The 10,418-nt window shown below is 37.4% G+C and overlaps 1 long non-coding RNA gene across 1 annotated transcript; it reads right to left on the bottom strand.

Moving 5' to 3' along the window:
* Positions 1 to 1,576: 1,576 nt before the first annotated feature.
* Positions 1,577 to 7,900, bottom strand: LOC115926227. Its single transcript, XR_004065028.1, has 3 exons — positions 7,687 to 7,900; positions 4,306 to 4,385; positions 1,577 to 3,215 (listed from the first exon to the last, which is right to left on the bottom strand). It is a non-coding gene; the product is annotated as an uncharacterized LOC115926227 (long non-coding RNA).
* Positions 7,901 to 10,418: the final 2,518 nt, after the last annotated feature.

Raw genomic sequence — 10,418 nt, 5'->3', positions numbered from 1 at the left:
AATAACGTAGGCATTGTAATAATTACTAAAGCCAATATCAGTTAACTACAATAACTATAATAAGTTATGATTAAAAGTTATATTTCGAGTTATATAGCGCCAATTTTGAATGATGGGCGCTTTACAATGATATTATTAGCCCGGTCATAGGAAACAATGCAAGCCAGCGCACATTGTGTGCACCATCTCAACTCCCTGGGGAGCAATCCTCCTAAGCGGCTCATGGGCATTGAGAAGATCTTGTACATGAGGGGTCTTACCTCCTACAGGGTATTCATGTATACACCCGAGTATAAAGCATCTATAATTGTGGATAAATTGCTTTGATGAAGGTCAAAAAGGCAGTGGGAAAGGTTCGAACTCGGGATCCTATTATCGGAAAGCATGCGCTCTACCAATCTTGAAAAGCCACATGCACATGAATGTGCATATAGCGCGAATTCCTGTATATACTTGTACAGGACGGTCGGACAGAATCGGCGTTTACATGAACCGTCGAATCCGTCCACTGAATTCTAAATCTTACTTTCGAGAAAAACGGGTTTGAAAGTTTGACATTTTCCAACAGCGCTACAGCGCAATGTACGATAATTGCTATTGATAATTTTTAGTTAGTGTGAAAGCCTGAAACCAGCTTATAATCACCATATAAAAAACTAATCATAATTTTGAACGATCGTCGAGTAATGATAAAATAAGAATGATGATGTAATTTCGCACTACGCCTTTTACACCAAAAGTGGCAAGCGGAGCGCATTCGACGGTTCATAAAAACAAAAGTGAATACGCGCAACACAAAAGCGCTGAATGCGCATGGATTCGTCGGTTCATGCAACCGTTCTTGCTCGTTTAATACACGCGCCCAATGCGGGTCATCGAACTTTCAATGTTGAACTGTTCGAGCTTACCTATCGAGTAATTTGGTTTAGGCCTACTACTTTCATTTTTCTTAATGAGACTTTAATTGATAAATGAATAATTCAGGAAATAACAGGACTTCATAAACATTTCCTAAATATTGATCTCCCTTCAAATTGTGTTCCTTATAATATTGTTTCTGTTTCAATTTGTTATTTGTCTAATAAGCCACTCTACCCCCCCCCCCCCCCCATCACATCTTGTTTCCCAATCGTTTTCTATATAATTCATCTTTATATGGAGTTGAATTCAACCACTCATTGAATCATTGCATACTGCTTGGCCTCTCGATCATACCACTTCATTATTTTCTTTATCCTCTTTCTGATTTCTCTTTCACTTTTCTGAATCAATTTGATCTCCATATATTTTCGCTCACAATTTGGGTATTTTCATGATCATATAATTCCATTTCCAACACTCCTACATGTATACCATCTCTCTTCAAAGACCTTGATTTATATGAACGAAAATGTAACCATAAACTAAACACATTATTGATATCGGGCTTGACATGTAGCATCTACTTCTAGTATAGGAAATAATCCTGAACTGAAGTTTGTAACCCCTTTTCCTGAAGTATGACAGGTAGATTACTACAATTATGTTGGAACATTGTATATAATATGTTATCAAATAATAACTAAACACAACAAAATTATATTTTCACATCCAAACTTTATTTGACATCAATCTTAAACACACTAGACAAAGCTTATTTAATAATCAATTATCACAAATTACAACTCTTTGAGTAATAACAACTGTGGCATTGATACCGCTGACGATTGTAGTGTGACCTAATCTAAAACACATCATAATCCTATATATTTAGGTGAAGTAATAGGACAATTTTCGAGTGTTACACATATTTAATGAATAAAATAAATTAAATTCAAATCATGCGCCATTCAGTGTACTTATTTTCTTGGGCTATATCATGAATTCATCACGAGTTACATAATATTATCATGAGATTCAAAACGATTTGAGTAAAGGTCAAATAAAGATCTGCATTAAAGTGAACTGGTAACAATGTTCATGATTTCACAAGCAGTGAGCTGAAATAACAAGCCAGAAAGTTATAACTTTTCCAGTTCAAATCAGCTTCTGACCTGGTATACTATACCTCATATTGTCCAATAGGTAATGCACAAGAACAACGGTTTTCACGAAACCATGTAACACTATTCACACATATATTTTCAGTGAAGATATGTTTTTGAAATTATTTGTATTTACAGTGCGTTATTCCTTCATCAAAAGTTTAAGATACAGTATCACAATTAAAAAAAACTCTCTAATACAATGCGGCCAGTTCACTAATTGTTATTAAATGCCCCTTGTCAATGTACTAAATTTGTAATGCGCTTATGGTAACTTTGCCTTGAACTTGTACTGATCTTCAATACCTAATATAAATAACCACTTAAAGAGGTAATGTTCAACACAGTAAGGGCTCAACATGATGTATGATCATGAACCCAACACTATACATATGCACATTAAGCCGGCACCCATTGGCACCAAAACAAATTGAACATCCTTGCCCAACTGTCAGCTATTGTAGCTTTAACCAGATGTGGTAGCTTGAAATATTCTATTTTACAAAAGTGGGCAAATAGCAAAAGATAATAAAAATATCTTGGATATGAATCATAATTACAACATGTAAGCATGCTCCATCAGTGTAACCATAGAATCCTGAAAGGTTTTACATTCATTTGCATCAATTTATTGACAATTAAATTAGGCTGAATCTTTTATATTTTTCATTCATCACTTTGCTTTTTATAATTATGAAATTCTTAACCTTGAAATCTTGATGTTCTTACAGGTGTAATAATAATAATATTCTGTTTTTATATAGCACATGATACATCAATAAAACGATGTGTCTAAGTGCTTTACAGATATATATATATCATTACCCAGTCATCTGATTTAGGCTTGCCAGCACACAATGTATGCATGTTCTTCACTCCCTGGGGAGCATTCCGCCCAGTCCCCATTTTACAAACGCACACTTGCTCATCCAACTACATTAACTTTTGCATCCTACCGGGTACCCATTTAACACCTGGGTGGAGAGTGACAAATGTAGATTAACGTCTCGCCAAAGGACATTAGTGCTGCAGCAGAACTTGAACCCTGTACCTTGTGATCTGCAGTCGGATGACTTATCCACTAGACCACAACACCTCTATGATGAAAGTAAAGTTGAGTTATCACATTCCTGGAATCTGGTGGTACATGTACAAGAGATTGCAGCACAAAGCAAGTTCAGGTATCTCCACCTGAAATAAAATAAAAAGATAACTGCATGTGATGTCTTGCCTGCACCTCACAATTTGCCTATTACGTATGAACACTACCAATTGATATCTAAATTTGGTAGCATTCGGCCAAGTTGACTAAAAACAGGTGAAATGACCAACCACTAGGATGGCAACACTATTCATTCACTAAAACATAATTGATTTTTGATCTTGGTGATGAAATTCTTCCTCATAATGGTTGGGTGCAGGTTTAATGAAATTTGGACATATACTTCTGAAATGACAATTTAACAAAAGGTTATTTTTGAAGCAAAATATAACACAAGTGACCATAATTCACCTTTGTCCACGACCTTAGATATGAAAATTCTTCCACATAATCTACATGTATGATCCTTAATAATGATCGGGTGCAAGTTTCATTAAATTGCATACTTAAAAGTTTCTGAAGTAATATTAAACATTACTTACTTTTGACCTTGACCTTGACCTTGTTCATAAAATTTCTTCCACATAATAAAGTGATGCTTGATAATAGGCCATTTTTGTAATGTAGCCAAATTTAATGCATAAGTCTTTGTGAAGTGCCTCAATACATGTTATTTCATTCACCTGAAAAGAATAATAGTATTTCAATAGACAGAATCCGAACTGCATATATTAGTTGTTGCCAGGTTGGACAAACATTATGGCTTGACCTACCTAGCAACACTAAATATATGCAGTTTGCCTTCTGACTATTGAAATACTATTATTCTTATAAGGTGAATGAAATAACTTGTACTGAGGCACTTCACAAAGACTTATGCATTAAATTTGGTTACATTACGAACGTGGCCCATTGCTATATGCAATTTTCATCAAATTTGGACATAACCTTTTGAAATGAGAGTGATTTTAAATTTTTGATGCCGGGGTAGGAAAAAGCGGTACCTACATTGTATGTCTCACTCTAGCTATGCAGACGAGACAAAAAATCTTCAGAGAATCATGACAGTTAAATAATGACTCTGTAAATCACTCTGCTATCACAATTATTCTTTTGTTGAACAAACAAGACATAAAGGAGACATAAAGAAGAAAAAAAAGGTCAAACTGAATTACTTACCAGATCACACAGCACTCTTCACCAGAATGCAGCTAAAGGTCATGCCAGGATTTCTGCGAGAAACTTCCAACTTTTTATTGCTGGAAAACAAATGAAAATTTTCAAAAAATTAATTATTTGCCAAGTTGACCCGGCCGAGTCTTGTCATAGATTACAGTTTGAATTCATAACATACCGTTTCCCTGGTTCTGAGATAAAAATTGGATAACTCGTATAAAGTAATTCCGTAAATTTCGCCTTTGGAAATACGTAATTTAAATTTTTTAAATTTTACATAGAAAAGAAATATGTATTTTTTCTTCTGTCTCATTTTTTATTTCAATTAGATCTAAATCAAGAAAAATGGGAGAGAAAGTTTTTGTACCAGAACTTCCAGAAGTGGTACAAAATCGGTAGTAATCGATCAATCTACCCCCATTGTGCGAGCCGTAAAAAGTACCATCTAAATGGGAAATGTTGGCAAAAGTCCGTTTTATTAAAGAATGACCCATACCAGACGGTTATTTCTGTCTAACCCAAACCATGCTAACCCAATCCTGACCTAAACTGAAGTAGTATCACCAACCTAGACCGAAAAATCAGGTCAACGTTGCTATTCATAAGGACCGCTATTCATAAGGACCGCTATTCATAAGGTCCGCTTTTCATAAGGACTGCTATTCATAAGGCTGCTTTTCATAATTTGAGAAAAGGGTTCCTATTCATAATACTAGAAAAGGGTCGCTATTCATAACACGACAAGAGGGTCGCTATTCATAACACGGAATGAGGGTCGCTATTCATAATACCGAAAGAGGGCCGATCGCTATTCATCAGGATCATTATTCATAATCGAAGAAGAGGGTCACTATTCATAACACGAGAAGAGGGTCGCTATTCATAATACAAGAAGAGACTCGCTATTCAGAAAACGAGGAAAGGTCGCTATTCATAAATTTTAATGAGGGTCGCTATTCATAACAGGAGAAGAGGGTCCCTATTCATACAAAAATGAAAGTAAAAAAAGCAATAAACAAAATGATAATAAGAAAGCAAAATGGATAGGGGACACCCCACGGCTGTAGCGTGGGTGCGGGGGGTGGGGGGGGGGGACGCCACATGGCCCTGAATGTTTGTAGAAAACATTCATTGAAAACATACATTTTTTTTTTAAAGAAAAAAAAGGCATGCCCCAATAAGATATGTGACCCATCATCCCGGGCCCTAGCCCCCTCCCCCCCCCCCCCCCCCCAATCAGTCTGACCAAGCTGCGCGATTCGGCCCACCCACCCTGAAGTATTTCCTTGGTACAAGTGCATATTATCGACAATTCTCGTCCAAGTAGTTCATAGATGGCGTAGCCTGTGTGTGTTTCATGGGGGGGGGGGGTGGTGGGGGTGTAGCACTGTTGCCATCAAGGGGCTGATCTAACATGTCCCTTATCCTCAGCAAAGGAAGGAAGCGACAGAGAGGGGGTTATAGGGACCTAAGTTATATACAATATTCAAGCTTTTCGTAAATATACAATACAAGTAAGGATTTTCAAGATTTTAAGCCATATAAGATACGATTTTGTGACCTTAAGGCATTATGGGAACGGTGGCGTCCCCTGTATCATGTCTTTTTAAAAGTATTTTTTCTTTTCAGCTTTGATAATTATATAGAGACATCCCCATAATCTAGCTAATATATTTCCCCCGCTTCAGTGGGGACAAGAGAAAGGAAAACAAAACACAGCCATAATCCTGTCGTAATTTGTCCCCTTTGTGGGAAATCTTGCTCCCCTCCCCCCCCCCCCCCCCCCCCCCTCAACTGAGAGTCAAACTTATGAACATTTATTTTGGTGACAATTAAGACGATACATTTTACAAGGAAACCACCTCGGCCACCCCCCCCCCCCCCCCCCCGAAAATAAACATAAATGTTCAATATCTGACTGTCCGAGTCGTCATCATATAGGCATAGGCGGCATGGGGGTGGAGGGTGGGGCTGGATATTTCATAATTCAAATTCAAATTGTATTGATTTAAAAAGAATCTTTAATTTGTGAATGTATAGAGAGAAAAGGTGAGTAGATCTACACAAATCACAGACCAATTGACACTGTTGCAGTTTGTGTCAGCATCATCAGGACAGAGCTATTACCAGCCAGGCCCCTATTTCTATTAGTTATTAGCGTTCCCGCACAGAAAATGTACCCATGACATTGTGCACAGAATTTTTGGAATAGAATACTCATCTTTCTATTACAATAATATCAAAACAAAACAAAAGACAAGGGATTGAAACAATTATTTGCATACTAAGTTAACTAACACTAACAGTAGTTCGATCTAAATCTAGACAAAATCTAGTCACTAATTTCAAAGTTAAACTCATAGTCTTAAACCACCCTGACACTTGCACGATATTGGTTTGCGCATTGGTTTGCCCATTGTTTCATGTCACGTTTTTGCCATAACAGGAAGCGTTTGCGGAACATGCTGGAGGATGATCGAGGCCAATGCGGGACAAAGCTTGAAATTTGTGGCAGAATTTTCAAAATGTTTAAAATTTTGGCACAACAAATTTGGTGGATGACTTTCGTGAACACTTCAGGAACATGAGTATCCTATACGTATTCTACCTGTGTCCATACTGACCGGTGCGTGCCAATGCCCGAGTGACACGCATGTTTACGACTAGTTCACTATATGATTTACAAATAAATTGCTCATAATTTGTGCATCGGCTGCGGATACTTCCAGCAGTTTTCACATTACTTGCGCATTTTCTACGCATGGGCATTCGACGGCACAGAAAACTAAGGAAAACAGGAAAAGAAAAAGTGACCGCTGCGCGCTGAAAGCATCTTGTAGATCTAACACTGCTTGAATATTAATGGCGTGAACAATATTTAAGTATGGCGTATATGCGGGACTCAAAATTTGTGAAAGCTTCAGGGTGGCTAAACTCTTATTTAACTTAGTCTAAACTCTAGTTTAAAATAAAATGAATAGTAGTGAGTGATCGACAACCATGAACAACACCATGCATTTACCGCCGTCCACACTTAATAATTTCAACAGTTAATAATAATAGTCTACCCATATTTTAAAACAAATACTGAAATGATAACACATTAGACTTAGAGTTAGATTTAGAATTCATAGTACGAACAATCGTCCGTCTTGACTTGGACCTATATATTGTCCATTGTCCATTGAAATTGATTTTATCTACATCTCTAGATTTACTAACACCGAAATCAACAGGTGGGACAACCCGAGTTTTGAGTTCGAAATATCTGCTTAAATGTGTTATAAATTGGTATAATTTAAGCAGCGACTTCAGATTTTCATTAAATTCATGCATCTAATATCATAAAAGTACAACTAGGTACACGAAACACAGTTTTCTTACCAATTTTTACATCCCGTTCAGACGCTGCTACAGATTCGACGGTTCATCGTCTGCTAGAATTGAAGGAGGGCGGGTTTCATGAACCGTCGAATTCGCGGATTCGTCGGTTCATGCAATCGCTCCGGGCAACGTTTCGTTTGTAGTAAAAATATAAATATGTTTTTGTCAAAAATTATCTCAAATCAGCATCTGAAAATTTGTCAGTAGAAAGATATCATAACAATCAACGCAATTATGGAGAAAAAATTTTTTGAAAAATTTGCCAAAAATCGACGGATTCGACGGTTCATGTAAACGCTGACGAGATGACCCCCTTGATCGACGTTCATGATCACAAATAAAATACTAATCATATATATACAAATAATGTCCCCATAGCCCTGTCTAATAGTGGTTACTACAGTGTCCTCTTGTTTCGGAGTTGCAAAGTACTTAAATAACGTAGGCATTGTAATAATTACTAAAGCCAATAATAGTTAACTATAATAACTAAAATAAGTTATAATTAAAAGTTATATTTCTAGTTATAGCGCCAATTTTGAATGATGAGCGCTTTACAATGATATTATTAGCCCGGTCATAGGAAACAATGCAAGCCAGCGCACATTGTGTGCACCATCTCAACTCCCTGGGGAGCAATCTTCCTAAGCGGCTCATTGGCATTGAGAAGAACTTGTACATGAGGGGTCTTACCTTCTACAGGGTATTCATTTATACACCCGAGTATAAAGCATCAATAATTGTGGATAAATTGCCTTGATGAAGGTCAAAAAGGCAGTGGGAAAGGTTCGAACTCGGGATCCTATTATCAGAAAGCATGCGCTCTACCAATCTTGAAAAGCCACATGCACATGAATGTGCATATAGCGCGAATTCCTGTATATACTTGTACAGGAAGTCGGACAGATGACTCCCTTGATCGACGTTCATGATCACAAATAAAATACTAATCATATATATACAAATAATGTCCCCATAGCCCTGTCTAATCGTGGTTACTACAGTGTCCTCTTGTTTCGGAGTTGCAAAGTGCTTAAATAACGTAGGCATTGTAATAATTACTAAAGCCAATATCAGTTAACTATAATAACTATAATAAGTTATGATTAAAAGTTATATTTCGAGTTATATAGCGCCAATTTTGAATGATGGGCGCTTTACAATGATATTATTAGCCCGGTCATAGGAAACAATGCAAGCCAGCGCACATTGTGTGCACCATCTCAACTCCCTGGGGAGCAATCCTCCTAAGCGGCTCATGGGCATTGAGAAGATCTTGTACATGAGGGGTCTTACCTCCTACAGGGTATTCATTTATACACCCGAGTATAAAGCATCAATACTGTCTTGTGGATAAATTGCTTTGATGAAGGTCAAAAAGGCAGTGGGAAAGGTTCGAACTCGGGATCCTATTATCGGAAAGCATGCGCTCTACCAATCTTGAAAAGCCACATGCACATGAATGTGCATATAGCGCGAATTCCTGTATATACTTGTACAGGAAGTCGGACAGATGACCCCCTTGATCGACGTTCATGATCACAAATAAAATACTAATCATATATATACAAATAATGTCCCCATAGCCCTGTCTAATAGTGGTTACTACAGTGTCCTCTTGTTTCGGAGTTGCAAAGTACTTAAATAACGTAGGCATTGTAATAATTACTAAAGCCAGTATTAGTTAACTATAATAACTATAATAAGTTATAATTAAAAGTTATATTTCGAGTTATATAGCGCCAATTTTGAATGATGAGCGCTTTACAATGATATTATTAGCCCGGTCATAGGAAACAATGCAAGCCAGCGCACATTGTGTGCACCATCTCAACTCCCTGGGGAGCAATCCTCCTAAGCGGCTCATGGGCATTGAGAAGATCTTGTACATGAGGGGTCTTACCTCCTACAGGGTATTCATTTATACACCCGAGTATAAAGCATCTATAATTGTGGATAAATTGCTTTGATGAAGGTCAAAAAGGCAGTGGGAAAGGTTCGAACTCGGGATCCTATTATCGGAAAGCATGCGCTCTACCAATCTTGAAAAGCCACATGCACATGAATGTGCATATAGCGCGAATTCCTGTATATACTTGTACAGGAAGTCGGACAGATGACCCCCTTGATCGACGTTCATGATCACAAATAAAATACTAATCATATATATACAAATAATGTCCCCATAGCCCTGTCTAATCGTGGTTACTACAGTGTCCTCTTGTTTCGGAGTTGCAAAGTGCTTAAATAACGTAGGCATTGTAATAATTACTAAAGCCAATATCAGTTAACTATAATAACTATAATAAGTTATGATTAAAAGTTATATTTCGAGTTATATAGCGCCAATTTTGGATGATTAGCGCTTAACAATGATATTATTAGCCCGGTCATAGGAAACAATGCAAGCCAGCGCACATTGTGTGCACCATCTCAACTCCCTGGGGAGCAATCCTCCTAAGCGGCTCATGGGCATTGAGAAGATCTTGTACATGAGGGGTCTTACCTTCTACAGGGTATTCATTTATACACCCGAGTATAAAGCATCAATAATTGTGGATAAATTGCCTTGATGAAGGTCAAAAAGGCAGTGGGAAAGGTTCGAACTCGGGATCCTATTATCGGAAAGCATGCGCTCTACCAATCTTGAAAAGCCACATGCACATCATGAATGTGCATATAGCGCGAATTCCTGTATATATACTTGTACAGGAAGTCGGACAGATGACTCC

Source organism: Strongylocentrotus purpuratus, unplaced genomic scaffold, assembly GCF_000002235.5.
Source record: "Strongylocentrotus purpuratus isolate Spur 01 unplaced genomic scaffold, Spur_5.0 spur5_scaffold_19, whole genome shotgun sequence".
Lineage (NCBI taxonomy): Eukaryota > Metazoa > Echinodermata > Echinoidea > Camarodonta > Strongylocentrotidae > Strongylocentrotus > Strongylocentrotus purpuratus.
The sequence above is the reverse complement of the archived record's forward strand: the minus strand, read 5'-3'. Positions and strand labels throughout refer to the sequence as shown.